Here is a 26925-nt window from a genome sequence, read left to right as displayed (position 1 = left end):
TTGTTTAATTACCTACTGTGTGTTTGTACTGATCCCACTGAAGTGAATGATCTGATTAAGAAAAGGTGCACTACAGAAATCAGCAGTCAGGAGGAGGAAATGCCAAGGCAGACTTGGGGGCGGACTGTCATTGGTCGCAGTCACATGGGACGTCGGTGGTAGAGCATCTGTGGTGAGAGTCAGAGTTCGACTTTCGTGAGGAATCCTGAAAGCTCTTGGTCCCTGCTGCCAAAAAAATGTTGTGTGAAATTTCACATGAAATGTTGTGTGAAATGCACATACGGAAGAAAAAGTAAAGGAAGGGAGTTTTAAAAAGTTAAAATTTTGGTTTTGAATACAAGTGAGGGTGTGCGTGAGGGACGGGCAGAGAAGGAGGGAGGGAGAATCCTAAGCAGGCTCCATGCTCAGCACGGAGCCCGATGTGGGTCTTGATCTCACAACTGTGACATCATGACCTGAGCTGACATCAAGAGTTGGACGCTTAACCAACTGAGCCACCCAGGTGCCCCAAGGAAGGGACTTTTAAATTGTGCTTTTCCTTTTGTTTTTAAGGGTCTTGTGTTTTAATGTCTAAGCCTAAACAATCAACATTTAGCTTTCAGAGTGGAAAATCATTGCTGAATCTCTATGACCTGATAAATTCAGGGCAAAATGATTGAACACCTACACTGTGTTTGATACATTTGAAACTGGTTACAAAAGATGAATCTCGTGGATGTAAGAAGATAGCTGAGAAGTGTTTCTTAGGCATCTTCAGTAGAATTTGAAAATTATATGAAGATAACGGGACTGTAGTTTGAGGCTAGGAGAATACAGATTCCCTCAAAACGGGAAATGCACAAGTTGGGGAGGGGCAGAAAGAGAGAATCCTAGGCAGGCTCCGTGCTCAGCACAGAGCCCGACATGGGTCTTGATCTCACAACTGTGAGATCATGACCTGAGCTGAAATCAAGAGCCCAACGCTCAACCAACTGGGCTGCCAAGGTGCCCCAAACATTATTCTTTTTAAAGTGAAGAGTTCCGCGGCATCATAGCGTTCAGAGACTCTGCCACTGTCCAGTTCATCATCGCCGTCGTTACTCCTGGAAGAGCCCTGTACCTGTTCCTCTCGGCCAGTTCGTTTCCGTCCTCCCCCCGCCCCCCCCAACTCCCCGCATCCAGTCTCAGGCAGCTGCCCATGTATTTTCTGTCGAAATGGATTCACCTGTTCTAGATGTTTCATACAAATGTCATTGTAAAATGTGTCATCTTTTCTGCCTCCCAAATTAAGTCATTTTTATCAGAATAACATAGTATAATAAACCCAAAGAAATTTTAACAGCCTAATAAAGACGGAAATCTGTGAAATTGAAATCAATGTTACATAAGAAAAAAATCAAAATTTGTTAAAATGAATCAAGTCAGGTGGGGAGAAAAAGAGACAAAGCAGTGTTAGGAATAATTACTGATGTAATAGAAATTAGAGAGTTAAGAGGTAAGAAGTTTCTATAACATTCTTAAGGTACACCAATAGACATAAATGAAAAGATCCTAAACTTACTGCTACTGAGAGAAATGAGATTAAGACCATTGTGAAAAACCACTCAGCAAAATGAAGACACCTTACTTGGTTAGTCGGTGTGGAGCTTTGCCTAATCAGTTTGCAGAATACTTTGTTTTTTTGTAAAATTGAACACGTACATTCTTACTCTCTGGTCATTCCTTTATTAGAAATACCTTAAAGGAGTGCATGGGTGGCTCAGTTGGTTAAGCATCCAACTCTTGATTTTGACTCAGGTCATGACCTCACACCTTGTGAGATCGATCCCCACGTTGGGCTTTGTGCTGACAGCGTGGAGTCTGCTTGGGATTCTCTCTCTCTGCCTCTCCCCTGCTTGTGCACATGCCCTCTCACTCTCTTACTCTCTCAAAATAAATAAATAACAGTAAAAACAACACACAAAAGAGAAATATACCTTAAATTTACTGTCATATTTATGTACTAGAAATATGCAGAAATGTTCATAGCAGTACTGAATGTAATAAAAATAATGGAAATAGAACCAAAAAGGAAAAAATCCCTTGGTAGACAAGTAAATGAGATGCGTATATGAAATAATTGTGGGAACATCATCTTAAGTGAAAAGCAGGTCACAGAAGACTGCACCCAGCATGGGAGGGTACCCAAGTAAACACAGTATTTAAAGATACATTTGTGTTTCAAAGATTGCGTAGTAATGATCAACACTGAGTTTCATGATACAGACCATCTGGGGTTTGGGGCCCAGGAGGACCACAATGGTGGATTCAAGGCTATCTGTAGGATTCTTTTTCTAAGGTTGTAAGTTCACAAATGTTACTTTCATTATTGTAATTCATAACTTATGTAACAGGTAGATGTGTGATTATGATATATTAGATTTACACACTTAAAAAAGCGATAATATTTACAGAGATTTGTGGGGAGTAAGGTAATGGGGGAAACTATACTGTCATACATTATGCCCAGTAAATGTTGGCTGTTACTATCACTTTTCTCTCAGAGGTCTAAACGTTTCTAACTCTGTCAGTAAAAAACACGTTCATACACAGTTCTAACATATTTATTTTTAAATTATGTTAGTACCACTGCTCTAAGAATTCTATTGGACCAATAAATATAAGTATATAAAATATCAATAAAAATATATGAAATAAACAATATTTTTAAATTAGTAAGTTTTATATATTAATGGTAAATAATACTAGTGAGTGTAGATTTCTGTTTCTAATAGTGCCCTATATCAGAACATTTTTATTTACTTTCTTTATAGAGTGTTTAGACACTTAATGTTTTCATAATGTGAGCTGACAAACTCACTTTAGGACAGAAAGAAGCATGAACTCTTACCTGCTTTCATTTGCATTATTAGGAATTAGTCTTTTTATTTATTTTTTAAATTTTTTTATTTTTTTATTTTAGAGAAAAGGATAGAGAATGTTCATGTGTGAGCCGGGAAGGGGGGGAGTGAGAGAGAGAGAGCGAGAGAGAGAGAGAGAGAGAGCACGCGCGAGCGAGACACAGACAGACAGTGAATCCCAAGCAGGTTCCACACTTAGCTTGGAGCCCAACGTAGGGTCCCGGGAGCCTGGGACCATGGCCTGAACCGAAATCAAGAGTTGGACGCTCAACCGACTGAGCCACCCTGGCACCCCAGGAATTATTTTTAATGTGTAGTTTCTTTAAAAAATTATTTTAAAGCTAATTGTCCATTGTTTGAGGATTGACTTCATGAAACCTGATACAAGATTGCATAAATCCGTAATAGCTTGCAGTGTGTAGCACTATGCTGAAAATGAGTGCAAGTGTGGGGCACCCATCCCTCCAGGAATGGCCACCCTTCCTGAAATTGTGGCATGGGTGTGCTTCAAATACAAAGAGATGATTCACGTTTCAGTCACAATAGTAAATGTCAGAAAACTTCTGTTTTTAAAATTTGGATGAAAAATACTTTAAGTTCTAAGTCTTCCATCAGTCACTTCCTGCAGGTGATTGTCTTGCTGGTCTCCACTTTGGGTTCATTAATGTCACAAGTGAGGAAGGCTGGCCTACCACCCAGCGTCCAGGCTTCCGTAGTGGTGACTTTTACCTGGGGGATCATTTGCGATTCTTTGAAAGTTTCACTCGCCTGCTGTCTAGAGCCCAATTGGTTAAAGTATTTATCCATTTAACTGTTGATGAAACCAACTCTGTTTCAGGCAACGTGTTCGGATATGAAGACGCTTCAGACATAATCCCTGGCCTGGAGAAGCTTTCAGCCTAGTGGGGAAGCAGGTAAGTGAACAAGTACAATGTCCTTTGCTAAGCACGATGGTGAACACTATTGCTGTGATGCCGTGAAGTCTGCTTATCTTCATGACACTTCGTGAGGTCAGTAGGGTGCCTGATCTTACTTCATTGTGTAGGTAAAAACACTGAGAGGTCATCAGAGTCACATAGGCCCCAGTACTGTCACGTCACTGTCCTAACCCAGGGCCACTGGGTTTTGAGGACCATGTACCTTCCACAGCTTGGTACTTGCTGCATCGATTTCCTAAACCTGAGCACCTGTGAGAGAAATGTTGTGCCTTTCTTTCAAAATCCTGTTGATTCTTTTCCTCATAAGGATCTAAATATGAAGTTTCATATTTCAAGAAACATCCTGATGAAATGAGGAAGGAATGATGTTGATAATCTTGGATGGATACACGAGAGCTTATTAAAAAATTGTTACTTGTTATGTGCAAGACATTTCTGTAGCCAAATGTTTTAAATTGTCATCTTGAGCTAAGCTTCATGATCTCTTTTCAAAATGTAGCCAGGTCATCATCAAGAACAAAGTTGAGATATTAGGTTAGTGTTAGAAATCCCTCTTGCACCAGCTAGGGGAAAAAAGCCTCGTTAGGTGATTTTAACTCTCACTTTTGTGATCGTGCAATAGGCATTCTCCCTACTTTCCACTAGTGCTTTGTGTACTAGTCACAACAACAGAGCCATATTTTCAGAAGCAATTTAGTTAGCCAGAATTCTTTTTTTTATATATATATATTTTTTAACGTTTATTTTTGAGACAGAGACAGAGCATGAACGGGGGAGGGGCAGAGAGAGAGGGAGACACAGAATCGGAAGCAGGCTCCAGGCTCTGAGCCATCAGCCCAGAGCCCAACGCGGGGCTCGAACTCATGGACCCTGAGATCGTGACCTGAGCTGAAGTCGGACGCTTAACCGACTGAGCCACCCAGGCGCCCTTAGTTAGCCAGAATTCTTAAAAAGAACTGCTAATCGCCCGAAAGAATTTGCAATCATTAATTAGCAAAGAAAGATTACAGTAATGAAATTATCATGAAATTTAGAGAGCATGAAAAGCATTTCAAAAACATATTTTAGAAATTAATTTGAAGGATAGTGATGATTTCCTATTAAAACCTCGATTTGAGTATAATCTGTTCTGATGAGCTTCTGCTTTTGAGTCTGCATAGGAGAGATTTTTCAGGAGAGAATATTTCATTGAAACAGTTTTAACATTGAAATTTTCAAACCATCAATCTCTTCTTCATTTTCTCACATCATTTGGTTACATTCGTAAATCATCTAAAATGTTAAGCTTAGGATATTAGGATCTAATGTGAAATAAATCACCACTGCAATACTTTTTCTAAAATTTCATGAGTTTGTACTGAAAGAAAGGACATGTGATAAGGGAAAACCCAAATACCACCTTGCATTAGGTTGAGTAGGGTTTAAATAAAATATTAGGCCTCTCTGTTTCTTCCCCTACACTGACTAGGAAGGAAGTTAGGAACTTAACTAAAACGTCCTTGAGGTCCGTGAGGTGGGTAGAAAAATGTGGCCAGGTCCGGGATGCTCAGTGGTGGCTCGCCTGTTGTGTTGCAGCTAAATTTTCCCTGTGTGGTTGTGACATATCCTTTCCCAGCCAGAGCATACAATAGGTGCGTTTCATCAAATTTCCTGTGTCAGACACAGAGAAATACCTGGGTGCCGATCGTGTCATCACGTCAGAGCACAGAACCTTAGAAACCACCTCCTCTGGCTGCTTTGTATTTCACATTCGGGAAGCTGGCTCCAGGAGGTGAGCTGTTGCAAAGCCCCTGACGCTGGAGAGGAGAAGTGGAGTGAGAACCCAGGACGCTTGTAACTCAAAGCGTTTTCTCCTCTGCTCTCTTCCTTTCACTGGTGTTCCTTCTGTTCCACGTGGAGCAGATGGTCCTGAAGAGACAATGTTTGTGAAAAAGGACAGACTCTGCGAATGTTTAATTTTGATTCTTCTGTCTCAAGTCTTCCACGTCTGTAATTTGATGCCCTAAGTGGATGTGCTTTGACCTGTTACTCTTGACGAGCTCCCTGGGGAGTGTGCGTTCAGCCAAGCCCGTGTTCACTCATCAGGAGAAAACTAACAGGGATTAACACGCTCCCCACTGAGGTTGTCTCCTTCTTCCACCCTCCACCCCCACCACCTAATCTGATTTCACCATAACCCAAACCCTACATGTCTACAAACAACTATTCCTTTAGGAAACAGACATGGGAACCAGAGGCAGACCCCAGACAGGGCCGTGGTCAGGTCACAAAACTGTGAACACTTTATGCGAGATGCTTAAAGAGCCAGCGTGTAAAAGAGCATGTCTGCTGAGATAGCAGAACGGCGTCTTCTGCTGGGCCGCTTAACTCGCATCATCTCCCTCTTGGCCCTTCATCTCCCTCCAAAGATGCAAACCTCTGAGCAGCTCTGTCCTCTTGGGAGGTATGTCATTCTCACTAGACTTCTGTTGAGCCCCTCGTACCGTTGTGAGCCTACACTCTGCCACTGCCAGGTACGTGGGACCCTGCCCCCGGGGGACACGCTGAGCTGTAGACAGTTGTGCCCCAGAAATCAGCTCAGTCTTCGGCAGTCGCGGTGTAGTCGGAAAGCCGTAACAAATCTATTAGAAGCGTGATTTTTTAAGGACATTTTGTCTTTTACTTCAATGTACTCATCTCTAAACTTCGTGTTCTGTTATTGGCCTACTTTTCAAGAAAACTAAGTAGCACTGTTTGGTCCAGCAATCATTTTTCTTAAATAATAATTTAATTCTGATTCTTTCCATTGCAAAGCTAATAACACACATTTCATGATGTGAAGTCCTTTTAAAGTATCAGCATGCAGAAAATGTTCTTTACCATTTTAATTAATGTGGCTGTCATATTCCAAATATTCTGAAATACTTTCAAGGGGTGTGAAGTATTAGGTACATAAATAAATAAAAATATTCATTGTTGCATTTCATTAGCACTCAGGCAATGAATAGAAAAGGAAATTTCCATAAATTGATGTATTGAATTTTCAGCTCATTCACTGAACTCAACTCTTTGAAGCCTGTAATTTTCCATCTCGAGTATTCCCTTCATCAAATAATTTACTTCTTCCTTAATAAGGCTCAACATTGAGAACGGCAGCAACTAGTGAGGAAGGGACATGTGCCATGTGTGTCTGTGTCTGTGGAGTGACCTGCGTCCAAAGTAGATGTTTTCTTTGTGGATTTATGGTAGAGGTTATGGCGTCACTGGTGTTCTGAGCGTGACGGGCGGGACAAAGCAGCTGCTCCTGGACAGCAGGTGCTTCTGGCGACAGCCGGGGGATGGGCACAGGTTAGTGACCAGGTCCTGCTCTCACCCTCACCCACACCCACAGCCGGGAGACGGGCAGAGGTTAATGACTAGGTCCTGCTCGCACCCTCCACTGCTGAGAGGACTCACCTCAGAGCAGGAAAGGTTCCCTTCCTGCCTCCTCTCTCCCCCTTTCAGATTTTCCACCATGTCCTTGCGTTGGTAGAAATGAAGGAGAGAGCCAGCTGGCTGGGAGCCTGGAGCCCTGACTGCACACCTGCAGGGTGGAGGGAAGAGGGTTGCGTCAGGCCTGTGAAGGGTTAGGACAGTGACGGGCTCGGAGATTGTGACCCATGTCCTAGAGGGAGCTTGCACGTGGATATCCACCTTGCCGTTGTTTCCAGTCGGTACATGCTGGATGCACTTACACGCTCCACAAGATGATGGGGAAATACGGAAAAATGGGTAGATAACTGCCTCGTGTCAAGTGGATAGACATAACAATATAAAGTAGAAAAAACTGGAATTGCTAAAGAATGCGCGAAGTGAGTTCACTTAGGTAAGGTCACAAAACACAGGTCACCCTGTACAGTGGTTTACGGAACAAGTAACAGATAGCGATGGGGGGTTACTTGTAGGAAACATGGTGATGGATAGAATTTAGGAAAAATTCAGAGGGGTTTCACCTGTACCTACTATTTGTTTCTTAAAAAAAATATGAGTCAAACATAGCAAAATGTTGTGGTTTATTATAGATGAATGGCCAGTGCGTTAATGCTTATTTTCTTATTGTCTATTATTGGTCAATATTTGAGTTATCCCGTAGTTTTAAAAAAGACATACAAAGAAGTCCGGTGCTCCTTTTCACGACTCCTCGGTGGTTCCAGCGCGGGCATGGGCACCCGCCTCTTAGCCCTGGTGGTCGGCTCTGTTCCCGGCTCTGATTGTCCTTGCATGGACAGGACAGGGAGATGTCCAGTGCCTCCCACGGGAAGGCCCTCAGGGATGCTCCCTTTGTATTGGTGATAACGTTTGGCCCACCTACAGTACACATTTGTTAAATACATGAAAACCAGTGATCTTAGGCAACTGGCAGCCTATTTTTCTAATTTTTCATATGAACTTTGTATTTCACAAATGCTTTGAAGTTTACTGGTTTCCGTTTTTATGGGTAAGAAAACTGTGGCTCAGATAAATGAAAGTTGCTTAGGGTCACCTGTTTGTGTCAGTACAAGATACACCTCCCTGCGTCCTTTTGCCTGTGATGCTCTACCACCCACGGTCAGGGAGGGGTGTCAAAGGCCTCCCTAACCAGCGTACACAGTGCAGACTACTGTGCGGGGACAGAGACCCTTGTGCAAACATTCAAACTCATCATAGACCTGTCATCCCCGTGTACTTGTTAGAACATCACCTGTCATCCTTCACAGCATCACAATTTGAGGTATCAATTCTCTCTTTATCTTCACACTCAGGAGAGCAGTCGGCTTGCTCTTAGTTCGTCCTGAGCAACATACTTGCTACATGCTGTCCTAGTTGGCTGGCAGTATTTTAACAAGGGTCTTGACAAAATATTCCATCAAAAAGGAAAAAAAAAAAAGACAAGACTGATAACCATTTAAGGACTGTTTGAAAGATTTAGGCATCCTTACAGAAGAACAGATTTGGGGGAATGGTGAAGTTTGTTGTTTTTGTTTTAGTTTTTGGTCAAATTCTCAAGCTGTCAGGTTAAAGAAGATTCGGGCGTAATCTTTGTGACTTCTAGAGCAAAATGAAGACTGCTGATGGTTGTTACAGAGAAACAGCTTCTCTCAAAGTCATGAACTTGCTAACAATTAGAATGGACATTGGTTTCTTGTGTCTGATAAATGTGTTGGGATTTCCAGGTACAGGATCGTGACACCAGCATGCACACCTAGCTGGCCTCTTCACTTCCTTTCCGGTAGAAATGCTCTGTTTTCTCTGGACCGATTGCCTTCGCTAAAGTCTCTCATGAAACGTCTACAAAATGGCAGCTTACGAGACATCTTTGTCTCACTCCTGATTTTAGCAGAAGTTCTGTCTGTGTCTGCATTAAGGAAATCTGTTTTTATTTTTACTCGGGAATGGGCGTTGAATTTGTTCAGTGTCCTTTGACTACGGTAATCATACTGTTTTTATTATTTATTATTTATATTTTTGAGGGGGGGCAGGGTAGAGGGGGAGAGTGAGAGGGAGAGAGAGAGATTGATTTTTAAGCAGGCCCCCTGCTCAGTGCAGAGCCTGACACGGGGCTCAGTCTCATGACTGTGGGATGATGACCTGGAGTGAAATGAACAGTCAGGTGCTCAACCCACTGACCACCCAGGTGCCCCACAACATGGACTTTTAAATCTTCTGTTTCAGGGTTATTTTCCTTGTCATTGTTGTTTCTGACAGTTGACTCTTTTCCATTGATTTTTACGAAGTTGCTACCTATTTATCTTTTTCAGGGACTTTTTAGAGGAAACAACTTTGTGGTGTAATTACTTGGCTGGATTTTTTTTGTTTCTAACTCATCTGCTCTATTACTTTTCTATTTTATCTTTATTTTTTATTTCATGCTTGCTTTCTTATTCAAAAAGATGTAACTGGTTTTTTAATTTTTATTCCTAATTTCTCTTGATTTGAGTATTTAAAATCATGAATTTAAAATTATGAATCTTGTATATCACTGCTTTCATTGTATTCTGTAGATTATGATTTATGTATTATCTTTATCATTTTCTAGCAAGGCTGCATCTAACTTTTTATCCCTTCATTAACTGAAGCTAATACACACACATGGATAGCATATATACGCGTGTAAATTTCTAGGAAAGATGGTGTCTTGGGTTTTTGTTTCTCTCTTTGAATGAAATTCCTATAATGTTTAATTTATGATAGTTAGGAGGCTTTTCATAATCCAAATGTTAAATTTTTAAAATATTTAGTATGGATTTGAAATGTATACTTTATCATAAGGATGCAAAGTTTGATAGATGTTCATAATATCTCTTCCGCTTATTGTATGCTTTAGGACTTCTGCATGTTTTTGCGGTGTCTGCATGCCATGTCATGGACGGAGTGGCATGTTGACCATAACTATTGGTGCCATTCTAGATATTTTTCCTTGCACCTCTTGCAATTTCTGCTCTTAAAAAGTTGTATTTTGGTTCATAGATATTGCTAATTGTTGGGCCTTTATGCAAATTGTGGTTTTTAGCATTATAGAATGTCTTATTTTTGGGGGGTAAATGTCTTTGGCTTGGGTTCTAAACTTTTAGCAAACAAAATCGTAACACAGATTCTTTCAAAAGAAAGATTCTATAAATCAACTTTATAGAGGTTTTTAATTTACTAGCTATAAAATACATACATTTAAAATTTATATTTTGATTTGTTCTGTTGAATTTATATACTTGATAAGGACCACCACAAACAAGATACAGAACATTTAGATCATTACCCCCCAAATTCCCTTTTCCCCTTGAGTTGTTTTCTGCCCCAGGTGACCACTACTAATCTGCTTCTGGCCGTTTATCAATCAGTTTTGCCATTTCTAGAATTTTATGTAAATGGAATAATATGCTGTATAATTATTTGAGGCTGCCTTTTTTTAGTGAAAATGATATTTTTGAGATTCATTAAAAATGTAGCAGGTGTTAGTGGGTCCCCTCCCCGTTAATAACTTAGCAGTATTTCATTGTATGGAAATATTCTAATTTGTTTATCTGCTTACGTGTTGATGGATATTTGGGTTATTTCCGGTGTTTAATTATTAAGGATAAAAGTCCTATGGATATTCGTATGTATCTTCATTTCTTTTGGTTAACAATTAAGAGTGAAATTCCCAAATTATATAGCAAGTGTTTTTTTTTCTTCATAAGAAACTGCCGACCTTTTTTCCAGTGTGATTGAAAGATTTTACATTTTTTCCAAAGTTAAAAAAAAAAAATCACCATGACTTCATGTCCATATCAACACCTGTTACTGTCACACTTTTAAGTTTCAGCCATTTTAATAGTATTAAATGTATTAAATTAAATAGTATGTATTAGTATCACATTGTGATCTTAATTTTCATTTTCCCATTGACCTATGATGTCAACCAGTTTTTATGTGTTTATCGGACATTAATATATCTTTAATGAAATACTGTTGAAATCTTTCTTCGTCTTTCATTAGGTTGCTTGTCTTCTTGTGAATAATTTATTAATATGGTGGATTAAATCTTTTGGTATAAGTATGTATATATAAAGAGAGAGCAAGAGAGAGCTTAGAAGTTTATAAGTATGTAAGAGAGAGAAAATTTTCTCTCCATCTCTGAACTACCTTTTCATTTTTATCGCAGTATCTTATAAAGAATAAACATTTTGGGTTTTGACGATGGCAACTCAGCATGGCACCTTCAGCTTCTGGGTATCAACTCTACTTAGTGTTTCTTTTAAAACCACAAACTTGCCACACTTTCCCTTGCCGAAGGCAACTTCTACCTGATTCTCTTCTCTGCTGCGATCTCGTGAGCTTCCTCTCTTGCTTTTGGGCTTTTATATCCGCCATTACGTTACATTATCACAGTAAACTCTGTCTCAGTTACACTGGATGCGTGCACTGTGGGTGATAACAATATTTGAATTGCTTTTGTTTACACAGCACACACACACACACACACAAAGTTTAGGAATTAAAAGTCAGGTTGCCTCCATTATTACACCACCTTTCAAAATTTGAATTACAACTAAAAATTTAGTAGCACGTTGATAGTCACAGGGAAATTATGTCATTTGTTATTACCACTATTTGTATAAGATAGGCAGAGAATTAATTTTAGCTTCACTTTATAGACAAAAAGAAAATCCACATTTTTTTATTTCATATTCCCACGGTTGTAAAGTGAAAATGCAGAGCCAGGAATTCATGATATACTCTTCCCAATCTACTGTGTTGATCCTCGATAGCTATTTTCCCTTTGGACAACTCTAACCTGTGTTAATGGAACCAAGAGAATGATACTGTAAATAGAGAAGGATTGTCTGTACTGGAACATGGCTCAGAAGTACCAGGTAGAAAGACAGAATCAAAGCAAGAGAATTAAATGTGCCAGTGAGTGAGTGAGTGAGTGTGTGTGTGTGTGTGTGTGTGTGTGTGGTGGGAAAGAAGGAGGAGATAATTGTGTGGGGATTAAGAGGTAGAGAGAAGATTTGATTGGTCAATTAGATTTCACAGTCTCAACAGTGTTTTCTAATTCATAAACTTTACGCTTACTTTTATTTACTAAGCCAAAAAAGCATAATAGCTTTAGTACAGTGGTATCAGGTGACCAGTGCACAAATTGTTGTGAGCATTCCTTTTTCATATTAAGGAATCATTATCCTAAGTGAAACTTTGCTAAGGGGCTTACCTGACTTTTATTTTCTGAAAGTGGTTTAAAGAGAAAGAAGAAATACAGAAGATGTTTTTAATTTTATAGAACCATTGAGATATATTTATTCCTCCAGATGTATTCGTGTAGACTATGAAGACTGATGAGAGAAAGTGGGGGTGAGAATCACAGCGAGGAATTCGTTCTCTGACTCTGCCCGTCTGTTGGTATGTGGCAACCCCTTACATAGAAATGGTTACATTTGTGGCCACTTAGCTCCTGACGCTGATTTACAGCTAGAGTCTCACAGAGTGGATTTTCCGTTGCCTAACTGCGATACAGAGACACACATAGATGTCGCGGGAGATGGGTGATCGCGCACAGTCGTTCTGATCAGGTCGGGGTGCTTGGTGTCTCTGTTCAGTGGCCTTCACACACAGGTCTGCCCACAGGCTCTCAGGAGCAACTGAAAACCGGCATAAAACATTACCCCACCTCCCCTCTCAAATTCAGTTTATGCGGTAATATTGCTGGTCAGTTTTAATAGTGGTTCACTTAAGAAAGCAGGGGTTCTTAAATAAAAGATTTTGTGATGGGATTAAGGAGATGAAGCTTATTTTACTTAATTCAAAAATGGGGGGGAGCTCTTCGTATGCGTAGGGAAAGGATGTAGAGAGGAGGAAAGGGACTTTATGAGAGGGGAAGACTGTTCTGACAGTTAAGGGGATGTTGCAAATATTAGCAAGATACAAATTGACTGTTTTTAATTACACATCCGTTTTAGATGATTCCAACTTTGTAAGGTGGTTTCTCATAAAATTAAATGCAGGCATCTATTAAAGGACTGTTTCTTATGTTTTCACTCGTATGTGCAAGACTCAGAAGACTGAGGGGAAGAGGAAAAAATAGTTACACACAGAGAGGGAGGGAGGCAAACCTTAAGAGACTCTTAAATACAGAGAACGCAGGGAGGGTTGATAGGGGTGGGGGAGGGGGAAAAGTGGGGGATGGGCATTGAGGAGGGCACTTGTTGGGACAAGCGCTGGGTGTTGTATGGAAATGATGAACCACGGGAATCTACCCCCCAAAACCAAGAGCCCACTGTACCCACTATATGTTAGTCAACTTGATAATTATGTTAAAATACAAAAATAAAAATTTCTGTATATATATTTTTACATTAAAAAAAGGACTATTTCTTAAAGGTCTTCTTTCTACCACCAAGTCACAGAACCAAACAAACTGCCTCCGGTTATTTAGACCTTTGAGGTATAATGATTTCATATGTTTCTTTTTACGGAACCCTTACCTGGGGAAAGGGGAAAAATAACAAACATGCATTCCTAGAGAATAAGCAGTCACTACACAAGCATTTAACCCTGACGTGATGATGTGACTCTGAAAAGCCGCAAATGAAGATAACGAATAACTTTTTGGAAACTCGTAAGTCTAGCATTAAGAAATCTTTTCAATTCCAGATCCGTTTACTCCCCTGAAAGTATCCAAGCTGAATTCTTTTTTAATTCAGCATCTAAGCTGTCTGTGTAGGGCAAGATCATTGCTACCAGTGATCTCTGTTTGTTGACTGTTGCCTTAACAACGAGCCTTTCATTGTTACATTGCAGTTTTAGAAAAGGTCTCTCCTTTTCTGTTTCTCCTTTTGAACCGCTTCAAGCGTGTGCCATTTAATGAAGTAGGGAGAGCCTTCTCCCCCTGTATCTGCGCCCTGAGAATCCCTGTCCGGTCCGGTAGCCATCCACCCGACCACATGACTGCGAACATGTCTCAGCAGTTTGTCGTCACGGAGGTTCATGCCCACGGTGGCTGGTTTTGTGTTCACCTACACAGCTCCCTGCTCAGGTTAGCACACCCAGAGGGGAGAAGTGAGCCCTTGTGTTTTAATTGATTCTCTGTCACACAACATTTCAATTTAGAGAATCATGGAGAAAGCTACGCACACAAAATACCCATATTTAGGTCTTGTTTATTTAAATTATTTGTGTAAACTGATCATGGGAAGTAGCTGATTCTGTTTTGTGCTGAGCAGATGTAACTTCAGAGAAAATAATAATTTAATCTTCCAGATTTTTGCAGTCAGAACGAGGCTGTGTCGTGGGAATAGCTGAAATCAGATCAGCCGTGGCCAGAACCAAACGTACATGAGAAATGTAGACACTGTTTTGCTGATAAAGGTTTTAGCAGAGGAGTAGAAAATAAATTCCTGCTTAGGTTAATACAAAATAGATCAAATGATCAGGGACCATAGTGGTTTCCTCCCGACCTGCTTCCTTGTGGGTTTTCTCTGTGAGGGTGTCTGGTAGGTAGGCAGGGGGTGTGGCGGGTAGGGGGTCAGGTAGGTGCCCAGAACTGAGAGAAGATGGGGCAACCCTGCCAGGCTGCATTTTACGGCATCCTGTCGGGTCTGCCGTTTGAGTGGGCCTGTCCAGGTAGAGCTTGCCTAGGCTTCATCATCAGAGAATTAAAGAAAGGTGACCTTGTTGAAAGAGAAATGCCTGGTAGAAAGTCAGTTTTCGCTTTATATCAGCCTATTTGCAAACTTCATAAACCTTGTGCGGGAAGAGCTTTGCAAGGGCAGCTGGATCTGAACGTGGCGTTGTGGTGCTTCAACACTCGGAGACCGTTTGGCCACAAAAGTTTGGAAAATTAACAAAAAATGGAAGCAGTGTTTTTTTTCTTAGGAATGGTTCAGAGAAATGCTCAAATTGCCATTTCTGTAAAGAAGTAGTCTTAGCAGAAAATTTTATTTTTAAGTCTTGTTTGTTTTAAATGAAAAAAAGCCGAGCATATGCATTCATGTGGCATCTTTATTTCCAGAACTTTTAAATCTACCAATAGAATTAGAAATACTGCACATTGAAAACACCATCGCAGAGTGTTTTTACCCTGCATTCAGTTTCGTGAACTAGGTAGAACACAGAGTCCTTGTGTGTAAATTGGGAATGATAATACCTTGCTCATGGGTGGTTTTAAGTTTATTTATGCTTAATTTTTAATTTATGAAAGAATTCCTTTCGGGGTGGGATAGTTGCCACGATTCTTTGGTAACCCCAAGTAAGGATCGCCAGTATGCATAGGATTAGTGGTTGCAAATAACAGAAACCAATTCTGCTTTGCATACAAAATGCAAGCTCTTTAGTGGAAGAGCATTGAAGAGATCATGGTATTTCCCTGAATGCCGGAGGACCTGACGACCGGTGTGGGGACTCCTAAGGGAGGAAAGGCAGAGGTAGGATCCTGTCAGAGAACTAGTCTGCTTAGGACACCTCCGTTCAACTCTTAAAGGAGATGGCTCCTGGAAAATAGTTAGAGGGGTGCCTGGCCCAGGAAAAGGACTTACTTAGGTAGGATGGCCAATTACTACTTTGATTTTGAAGAGTCATTTGAAAGCAGAACTTTAATGGGGCAGAATGGGATGGAGAAAGGAATGTCTTCATTTTGGACTGTGAGATGCTGCTCTGAGAGGGATAATCTTTGGCGCAGAACTGGTTGTCCCCAAAGCACTAGCCATGGGGGAGTCACAGGTGGAGGACTGCACCCACGCTGCCATCCAGTTACGTGCTCGGGCCACTTCTGTCGTTTTGTGTCAGGAATTGTGCTCAGAAAGGATGAAAGAAAATCATCAAAGTCAAGTTAATATTCTCTTACTACACTTCAAGTGAAGATATCCTTTGTGTGGGAATAAGCATTTTTGTAATTAGATAGCGACAGACAAATTGATTGGCGGATCAGTGGAAAGCATTTTTAAACGATGAGAACAAAAAAGCCAGCATCGTCCTTTAGGAGAAGCGTGAAAACAGATACTGGTTGGAGATGGTTTTAAAAAACTATGACTGAAGACCAGTGACTTCTGTCTACTGTGGACAGATGACAGCACCACTATTGAGTACGGGAGTAGATGCGTGCCTATGCGCTTTTAAATAAAATGTGTCTCTTTTAAAAAAAAAAACATATTTTTGAGAGAGAGAGAATGCGTGCGCGTGCACAAGTGGGGGAGGGGCAGAGAAGGGGGGAGAGAGAGAATCCCAGGAAGGCTTGACATGTCAGCACAGAGCCTGACGTGGGGCTCGAACTCACCAACCGTGACATCATGACCTGAGCTGAAGTGGGACAGTCAACCGACTGAACCACCCAGACTCCCTAATAAAATGTATCTTTATGTGAAAACACATTGAACGTCCAAATATAATAGAAATTCTGTGTCCTTCTGGTTTGCAGAGGGTCTCTGGAGATATAGTTTGACATAACTTACACAGCAATGTTTAGACTCTTTTAATTTTTGATGTGTCAGGGGAAAAATGGGGAGATGGGATAAAACTTAGGGTTTTTGGATTGTCCTGAACAGTACAAGACGTGTGGTCTGTGAGCCAGTTACGCTTCCATGTAAAGGAAAGGGTATTGTGGACCCACTGGAGATCAGTCAGTCTTAAGAAATTGTTATTATTCCTCTTGATGTTTCACCTGTGGTTTTGAATCAGATTTAAGTTCCCCCCATTTCTCAGTTTTAAACTAGAAGTGATACCGTTTTCAGGAGTCCTCTGTGGAGTATTATCTTACACAGTAATAGTTAACATTTCCGCCCGGGTGCCTTTCCTTGTATGATCTCTAGGAGGGGTGTATACGATACAGCTCATCAGAGGGAAATAATGTTTCTTTCTTGACCTAGCTACTGCAGTCTCTCATTCCATACCTGACGGTGATGGTTACATTTGTGAATGTGCCACCTGATGTCCTTGGAATACTGTAGCTTTAGAGACGTTTATACACCGACTGTGCTAGGAAATTATCTAGCTGAAAAGAATATCCAGTTAACTGGATTAAGAAAACTAAAAAACCAAAAACCAAAAACACATAACTATGCTTTATTAATTTATGATAGAATTCCTTTCAGGGCCTAGATATTTGCCACGGCTTTCAGGCAAGTACAGCTAATGCTTGCCAGCATACATCGGATTAATAGTTGCACATGACGGAAACCAGTTCTTGTTTGCACAGAAAATATCTGGTGGAGGAGTTGAACAGATCATGGCGTGTAGCTGAATGCTAGAGAGCCTGATGTGGGGATTCTTTTTTTTTTTTTTTTTTTAACGTTTATTTATTTTTGAGACAGAGAGAGACAGAGCATGAACAGGGGAGGGGCAGAGAGAGAGGGAGGAGACACAGAATCGGAAGCAGGCTCCAGGCTCCGAGCCATCAGCCCAGAGCCCGACGCGGGGCTCGAACTCACAGATCGCGAGATCGTGCCCTGAGTCGAAGTCGGACGCTTAACCAACTGAGCCACTCAGGCGCCCTGACATCTTATTTAATCCAATCACCAATAATCCATCCTGGTCTTACTCAAGTCATCCATAGCATTTTACAAAGTTGATCAGTTGTTGTCTCATTTTCATTAACTGATTTTTTCCTCTTCTCATTGGCCACTCTGTCTTTTCTTCTCCCTTCTTTTATCTTGCCAGCCTCTAAATACTGTAATAGTCCAACACCCAGTCCTTGGACATCCTGTCTTCTCTGTCTGCTCTCACTTCCCAAGAGATCTTATCCAGATTCAAAGATGGCCCTACCATAGCGAGGCTGATGACTTTCATCTACTCCTAATTCTGGCCCTACACCCTTCTTCCCTCACCTCTTCCCTAAGTAACATCTGGCTCATTCTAGCAGTGGCTCAAGTCACAACCCTTTTAGCTGTTCTTGACTTGGGTTTTTCATTCACACTCCAAACTCAAACCATCAAGAAAAAAAAAAAATTGGATACATTCAGCGTCTTACCATTTCTTTGTTTAAAAAAACAATTTTAATGTTTATTTTTGAGAGACAGAGATAGAACACAAGCAGGGGAGGGGCAGAGAGAGAGGGAGACACAAAATTGGAAGCAGGTTCCAAGCTCTGAGCTGTCACTGTAGAGCCTGACATGGGGTCAAGCCAAAATCAACAGTTGGATGCTCAATTGACCGAGACACCCAGATGCCCCAGCATCTCACCACTTCTGTTTGTTTTTAAAAAAATTTTTTTTAATATTTATTTATTTTTGATAGAGACAGAGCACAAGCAGGGGAGGGGCAGAGAGAGAAGGAGACACAGAATCCAAAGCAGGCTCCAGGCTCTGAGCTGTCAGCACAGAGGCCGACACGGGGCTCGAACTCATGAACCGTGAGATCATGACCTGAGCCGAAGTTGGATGCTTAACCGACTGAGCCACCCGGGTGCCCCAGCATCTCACCGCTTCTAACCACCCCCATTACTGCCACCTCTGACTCAGCCGCCTTCATCTCTCAACCTGGGAGTTCTAATGATCTTCTAAAATTATCCCCTCGCTTCTATCTTTGCCCTAGCCCAGAACATACTCCACACAGAAGTATGAGAGGTCTTTGAAGTTGTAACTTAGCACATACTGCTTTTCAGTTTGGAATCTTCCATTGGCTTCGTATATCACTTAGAATGAAATAAAGATCCTCACCAGCCATGTACCCCTTATGAGGTCTGGGTCCCGTTTGTGCTCTGGTCTTTTTGTCTCCCACTCTCCTCCCCATCACCTGTTGCACTCTTCCTGCAGTGGTGGCCTTACTGTGTCACGTTCTTGCCAGTCCCACTTCTTCATCAGTCATCACATGGCTCTTGTGTCTTACTGTCTGGTTTCTTTTGCCCTTACCCCACCCTATTCTTACTCTCTTTGTGGTTTTCTCCCTCCGTCCCTTCCTCCCTCCGTCCCTTCCTCCCTCCCTTCTTCTTTCCTTCTTTCCTTCTTTCCTGCGCTTACCCCACCCTATTCATTCTGTCTCTGTGATTTTCTCCCTTCCTTCCTGCCCTGCAGATTGGTCTCCAGGGCCGTCTTATCATATGACCTTCCCCTGATGGATCTGCTCACAGTGTGCCACCGGCTTGCTTCAGCTCTGGCATTCCAGGTCTTCTCTTCTTACAAGAGACCATTCCCTGACAGGTGCAAAAGCAAGTCATGAGCTCACCCGCTTTGTATCTTTTTCCTTGCTGTTGTATTTTCTTTACCAGCCAGCACCTAAAATAGACGATACGTAAATGTTTCTTAAATGAATAATACTGGGCACTCAAATCAATGCATTTCAACTATATCTTAATGTAGTATTAAACACATTCTTTCGATATGAATTGCTTTCAACTAAACAAATACTGTAAGAAGCTGGGAGCTCAGAACTGTACCTGCATCATAAAGTAGGAAGACATTTAACTTGAAGGTCAAACTCAAACTATGGAACATTTTTAAGCTGCACATGTTCAGGAATAAAGATTTTACGCATATCACATCTAAGAGCTAGTGATCTGCTTTAATCTGATGCTGTGAGCTTTTATCGAACCAGGACTGCACCTGCATTCATGGCACAGAAGCAGATTCTCCTTGTGATTATGGTTTCATGATTTAGTCCCCAAAATGAGTATGTTCTTCGGGCTTTTTGTTTGTTTGCTATTAGCAACCCTGAACCAAGTTCAAAAAACTTGAAGTTATGGATTCCAAAATGAGGCAATATAAGCACTAGGAATAAAGAGAATCTTCAGTGGCATTATTAATCACACGTACTGAAACCACACAATGCAGATCCCACTGGGTTATACTTTACCTCCCTGGTAGAGGACCACCTGCTTAAATACACATTTTTGCCCACCTAGTAGTTTAGTTGTTGTGCTAAGTACTGAAAGGGACTTTCAAAAAATGTAACTCAGTAGGAATTTCTGGGAAGTTAGAAGGATCTGGAGGCATGCTAAATGCTGAGGTGATTCTACAATGATTAAAACACACAGAACTTGTTTCTTGACTTTATGAAACTTATACATAGAATAAGACCATCTTTGTTCTTTTTTTTTTTTTTTTTTAATGTTTATTTATTTTGGGAGACAGAGTGCAAGCAGGGGAGGGGCAGAGTGAGAGGGAGACACAGAATTGGAAATAGGCTCCAGGCTCTGGGCTGTCAGCACAGAGCCCGTTGCGGGGCACGAACCCTTGAACGGTGGGATCATGACCTGGGCCGAAGTCGGATGCCCAACTGACTGAGCCACCCAGGCACCCCAAGACCATCTTTGTTCTTAAATGAGTTTACATATGAGTGATTGACAGATGTATATATGTGTCTGTTACAGATTTTGTGATGAGAACAATAGTGGTTAAAAGATGAAGGGATTCAAAGAAGAGTAAGGTCCACTCAAAGCCCATGAGTAGAGAAGGCTTTGTAAGGAAGTGTTATATCTACCTTGGAAAATAGCATGTTGGCATTTGGTGGATTGAAACAGAGATAGTGAAATCGAGTGGGGAAAAAAAAGGAAAGAAATTTCTAAGTATACCTCTTAGGAACATTAAAGATTAGAGGACTACAGGGGAAGCCATTACCAGTAATGCCCGTTCACTTAATTTTTACTATGTATATGACCATGTGTTTGTAATAGAGTGTGCATGCTTACAGGATTATACACCATTCTGAGTTAACTTGTCCGGAAGTACGATAGAGACCTGTATTAGATTTATGTTAGCATTGAGCTCATATTACTAATTAATCAGTAATTAGCTGATAATTAATCAGTAACATAGTTAATGTTCGTAATTAACTAATTACTAATATTGCCTTAGTAGTCAGTGAAACATGATGCAGTTCACCAAAAGATATTGTGTTACTATTAAAGAAGGAAGTAGGTTCAGCTTTATTTTTAATACTGCATGGTAACTAAAGTTTTTTTTTATAAGTGATTTTATTTATTTGCTTAAGTTTATTTATTTTGAGAGAGAGAGAGAGGAGAGAATCCCAAGCAGGTTCTGCGTTGTCAGCACAGAGTCTGATGCAGGACTCAATCCCACAAATTAGGAGATCATGACCTGAGCCAAAATCAAGAGTTAGACTCTCAACCGACTAAGGCACCCAGGCACCCCCACCTCCTAAATTATTGTTATTTTAACATGTAGAAAGTTGGATTGTTTTTCTCATGGTTATCAAATGTAAGTGAACACCTTAGCATTACAAAGGAAAACATACGTCTTTTATATATTTATTCAGTAATAACTTATTCACTGCCTGCCATTATAAGACATGTCTTTAAAATAACCGCTGTGCTTTAAAGTTGATTTCCCAAAGTGCTTCTTGAATAAATAAAGAGATTAATTGATAAGAATGACTATTGAGAATTTAAGAAAGAGCTAAAAATAACAATGGCATGGCATATTTTACCCATTGCACTGGAGAAAAAAAGTCATATCCAAATCTGGCAAAAGTATATGGAAATGAGCCTTATCACAAATAATCTTTGGAGTATAAAGTCCTATAGGAATTTTGGGAAGGAATTTGGGAGTATTCAAATTTAGGATGTAGATAACCTTTGACACATTTTGTGAATGTATGTTGAGATAAATATATTTTTTGGTAGAAAGTATTATAGGATTTTTATGTGGTTATAATAAAAATATATTTAATTAGGGATTAAGAATCTACATTTTAAAAATGTTTTTCCAAAAAATAATTCAAAATAAATGATTAGTATCATAAGTCCACTCCCCATGTCACTGGATCACTTTGTTTCTATTTGTTTTCCACCTCCTTCAATTAATAATGCTTCTCTGTGGAAAGGAATAGATTTAAAGTGGCTTAAGTTAAACCTTCAGAGATAAATTTATATATATTTCCTCACATATGTTCATGAAGTAAAGGGGCAGTAATCCTCAGAATATATTCTTGGATCTTTGACAAAATTAAAACTAAAATGCTGGTGCTAATAAAAAGCTCCTATTTAAAACTCTTGGCGCAGTTTTTCTCCCAACTTATTTTCTGCTGAATCTGTGCTTTTCCTGCCAACTGACTTCCTGATTTGGTGCCATCTCTTTGTAATGGACCGGATTTGTTGGTAGGATTTGTCAGGGAGCCCTCATGACTCACCCACGCTGAGCACTGATAGGTAATAGGCTTTAATTTAGCAAAGTTAATGGACAAGAGTCCTAATTAGGACCGTAAACTCTCCGTGAGAGCAACTGACAAGACGTTAAGCTATTCTTGTTTAATTACTTGTTACTTAACATCCTTAAAGGTAAATATGTTAGGATTCAAGAGAGTGGAAGGCCAAGCCATCTGTTGACATGTACTCTCTTGTTACTTAGTGTGACTAATGTTTGTGAATTTTGGATGCTGCAAGATACTAGGGAGCCAAAGAGAGCTTGTAGGTGTATCTGTGTTTTTCCTTACAGATGTGATCTCTCTTGCTAAGAGTCGAAACACTTACTATTCTGTTCTTTAATGCAAGTTTCAGTTGCTGTGTTGACCCTACTGATTCCCTCTTCGGAATTCTTCTTTTTTCCTCTTAAAATACCATTCATACCAATGATAGTGATATTATTCAATTCTATTTATCTATTTCTCATACATGACAATATTTTAAAATCCCATAGCTAACATTGAAAATACTTACAGTATAGGATAAAGCAGTGAAGTTTTCATGATAAATCAAAAAGCGTAAGTTAATTTTATTCAACACTTATGTGATTTCTCTGAAGTATGGAAGTCGACTAAGCTGTCTTTCTGAAAATTCTCCAAAGCTAAAAATCACCCTCCTAGTGGGACTAGGGTTCATACTGTCTTCCAGCTTTTTCCCACTTTAATACTGTCCACGTTTTAGTATTGTCATATTTCTTCATGGCCCCATGTTGGTGTACAGGTAGTGATGTCCACGAGAAAAAACCCATAGCACTGGTGAGGAGATAGTGATGGGGACTTGATTCATTTTGATAGCAACGAGTAGTTTTTTGAAAACGAGAACATGCAGTACATTTCTGAGTTACCTAACTGATTAGTCATCTTATTAGAGAAACAGGAGTAATAGAAAATTTGAGGAAAAGAAACTCTCAAATGGACAGACAAAAAAAAATAATTTGATCTGATATGCATGATATGAAAGGCAAGATTAATGAAAATGAACAATTTTATAGGAATAAATGCAAATACCTTATAATTAGTGTACAAAAGACCCCTACCCAATGTTTTATTTAATAGAACTTGGTGTATTTTTATTTTTTGACTTGAAGTTATTTGTGCATTGCTCGTGGAAAATGACTAAATGGTGATTTAATCTGGGGCTGGTCTCATGGGTTGAGAAAGTGTGCAGGGTGGTGGTGCATGGTAGCATCTGGACAGCTTGTGGGGAGGGCGTTGGTGGCAAGGCCAGGGGAGTGGGTGACCCTTACTGTGTGGGGTGTTTCCTCTTTGTGTCTACATTATCACAGTAATGACAGAGTAAGATCCTATCATTTCTTTTTTTCTATTTTAATTTATATTTTAGTTAATGTACAGTGCAAGATTGGTTTCAGAAATAGAATTTAGTGATTTATCACTTACATACAACCCCAAGGGCTCATCACAACAGGTGTCCTCCTTAATTAATGTCCACCCATTTAGCCCATCCCCCATCCACTTCCCTCTATCAACCCTCAGTTCTCTATTTTTTTTTTTTTAATGTGAAATTTATTGTCAAACTGGTTTCCATACAACACCCAGTGCTCATTCCAACAGGTGCCCTCCTCAATACCCATCACCCATCCTCCTCTTCCTCCCACCCCACATCAACTCTCAGTTTGTTCTCAGTTTTTAAGAGTCTCTTATGGTTTGGCTCCCTCCCTCTCTAACCTCTTTTTTATTATTATTATCATTTTTATTTATTTTTTTTTGTTCTCTATTGTTAAGAGTCTTTTGTGGTTTGTTTCCCTGTCTCCCCGCCCCCTTCCCATATATTCATCTGCTTTGTTCCTTAAATTCCACATATGAGTGAAATCATGATATATGTCTTTCACTGATTATTTCACTTACCATAATACTCTCCAGCGCCATCTATGTCATTGGAAATGGCAAGATTGCATTTTTTTGATGGCTAATATTTCATTGTGTATATACCATATCTTCTTTGTCCATCAGTTGAGGGACAGTTTGTCTATGGACAAACTCCATAGTTTGGCTATAGTTGATAATGTTGCTATAAACATTGGGGTGCATGTGCACCTGTGAATCAGCACTCCTATATTCTTTGGATAAATTCCTACTAGTGCTGTTGCTGGGTCATAGGGTAGGAACCTTCATACTGTTTTCCAGGGTGGCTATACCACTTTGTATTCTCACCAACAGTGTGAGAGAGTTCTCCTTTCTCTGTACCCTTGCCAACATCTTTTGTTTCCTGAGTTGTTAATGTTAGCTATTCTGACAGGTGTGAGGTGGTATCCCATTGTGGTTTTTATTTGCAATTCCCTAATGATGAGTGATGTTGAGCATGTGTCTGTTAGCCATCTGGATGTCTTTGGAAAAGTGTCTGTTCATGTCTTCTGCACATTTCTTTTTTTAAATAAATTTTCTAAGTTTATGTATTTATTTTGGGGGGGGAGGGGCAGAGAGAGAGGGAGAGAGAGAATCCCAAGCAGGCTCCACACCGTCAACACACAGCCTGATGTGGGCCTCGAACTCACGAACTGTGAGATCATGACCTGAACCAAAATGAAGAGTCAGATGCTTAACTAGTTAGCCACTCGGGTGCCCCTCTTCTGCCCAGTTCTTAACTGCATTGTTTGTCTTTTTGGGTGTTGACTCTGATAAGTTCTTCATAGATTTTGGGTACTATAACCTTTCATCAGATACATCATTTGCAAATAGCTTCTCCCATTCCATAGGCTGCCTTTTAGTCTTGTTGATTATTTCCTTCACTGTGCAGAAGGTTTTATCTTGATGAGGTCCCAGTAGTTCATGTTTGCATCTGTTTCCCTTGCCTTTAGCAATGTTTCTAGTAAGAAATTGCTCTGGCTGAGGTCAGAGAGGTTGCTGCCTATGTTCTTCTCTAGGCTTTTGATGGTTTCCTGTCTCACATGTAGGTCTTTAATGCATTTGGAATTTATTTCTTGTGTATGGTGTAAGAAAGTGGTCCAGTTTCATTCTCTTGCATGTCTGGTTTTCCCAGCATCATTTGTTGAAGAGACTGTCTTTTTTCCATTGGATGTTCTTTCCTGCTTTTTCTGAGTTGACCGTATAGTTGTAGGTTCATTTCTGGGTTTTCTGTTCTGTTCCATTGATCCATGTGTCTGTTTTTGTGCCAGTACCGTTCTGTCTTGATGACTACAGCTTTGTAATATAGCTTGAAATCCGGAATTACGATGTTTCTAGTTTTGTTTTTCTTGTTTAGGATTGTTTTGGCTAGTTGGGCTCTTTTGTGGTTCCATACAGATTTAAGGGTGGTTTGTTGTAGCTCTGTGAAGAATGCTGGTGGTATTTTGATAGTGATTGCACTACATGTGTGGATGATTTGGGTAGTATAGACTTTTTAACAATATTTGTTCTTCCGGTCCACGAACATGGAATGCTTTTCCATTTCTCTGAGTCCTCTTCAACTTCTTTCATAAGTGTTTTGTAGTTTCCAGAGTACAGTTCTTTTACCTCTTTAGTTAGGTTCGTTCTTAGGTATGTTACTGTTTTTGGTGCACTTGCAAATGAGATCAATTCCTTGATTTCTTTTTCTGGTGCTTTATTATTGGTGTATACAAATGCAACAAAGTTCTGTACATTGATTTTATATCCTGCAACTTTGCTGAATTCATGTATTAGTTCTAGCAATTTTTTGGTGAAGTGTTGTGGGTTTTCTACATAGAGTATCATGTCATCTGCAAATAGTGGAAGTTTGACTTCTTCCTTACTGATTTGTATACCCTTTATTTCTTCTTGTTGTCTGATTGCTGATGCTAAGGTTTCCAGGATTATATTAAATAGTAATGGTGACAGTGGGCATCCTTGTCTTATTCCTGACTGTACAGGAAGGGCTCTCAGATTTTCCCTGTGAAGGATGATATTAGCTGTAGGTCTTTCATATATGGCCTTTATGATGTTCATGTGTTCCCTCTATCCCTACTTTGTGGAGGATTTTTATCAAGAATGGATGCTGTATTTTGTCAAATGCTTTTTCTGCATCTATTGACAGGATCACACGGTTTTTATCCTTTCTTGTATTAATGTGGTGTATCATGTTGATTGATTTGTGAATATTGAACCAGCCCGCAGGCTGGTAGTATCTTGTTGAGAATTTTTGCATCCAGGTTCACCATGGCTATTGGCTATAATTCTCTTTTTTACTGGGGTCTTTGTCTGGTTTCGGAATCGACATTCTGCTGGCCTAGTAGGATGAACTTGGAAGCTTTCCTTCCATTTCTGCTTTTTTTGGAACAATTTGAGAAGAGTAGGTGTTAACTTTTCTTTATATGTCTGATAGAATTCCCCTGGGAAGCCACCTGACCCAGGACTCTTGTTTTTTGGGAGATTTTTGATTACTGATTCAATTTCTTTGCTGGTTATTTGTTCAAAAGTTCAATTTCTTCCTGTTTGAGTTTACAGTCCTATCATTTCTGTTAGGAATGGAGAATTCAATAAATGAGGCTGCCCTAGCAGGATGCTCCCCTTAACGCTGGGGACTGTCATTGTGATCT

At 40.1% G+C, this 26925-nt stretch overlaps 1 long non-coding RNA gene across 1 annotated transcript in view; it reads left to right on the top strand.

Annotated features, from left to right (window-relative positions):
• LOC109258468 (uncharacterized) overlaps positions 1 to 26925 on the top strand; it is a 681144-nt gene that overhangs the window by 35628 nt on the left and 618591 nt on the right. The window contains exon 2 of the long non-coding RNA XR_008421334.1: positions 3718 to 3793. This is a non-coding gene — a long non-coding RNA (uncharacterized LOC109258468). The remainder of the gene's footprint in view (positions 1 to 3717; positions 3794 to 26925) is intronic.

This window comes from Panthera pardus, unplaced genomic scaffold, assembly GCF_024362965.1.
Source record: "Panthera pardus isolate Hobbes unplaced genomic scaffold, ASM2436296v1 HiC_scaffold_12, whole genome shotgun sequence".
NCBI classification, from domain to species: Eukaryota; Metazoa; Chordata; class Mammalia; order Carnivora; family Felidae; genus Panthera; species Panthera pardus.
This window is presented reverse-complemented; position numbering and strand designations above follow the sequence as displayed.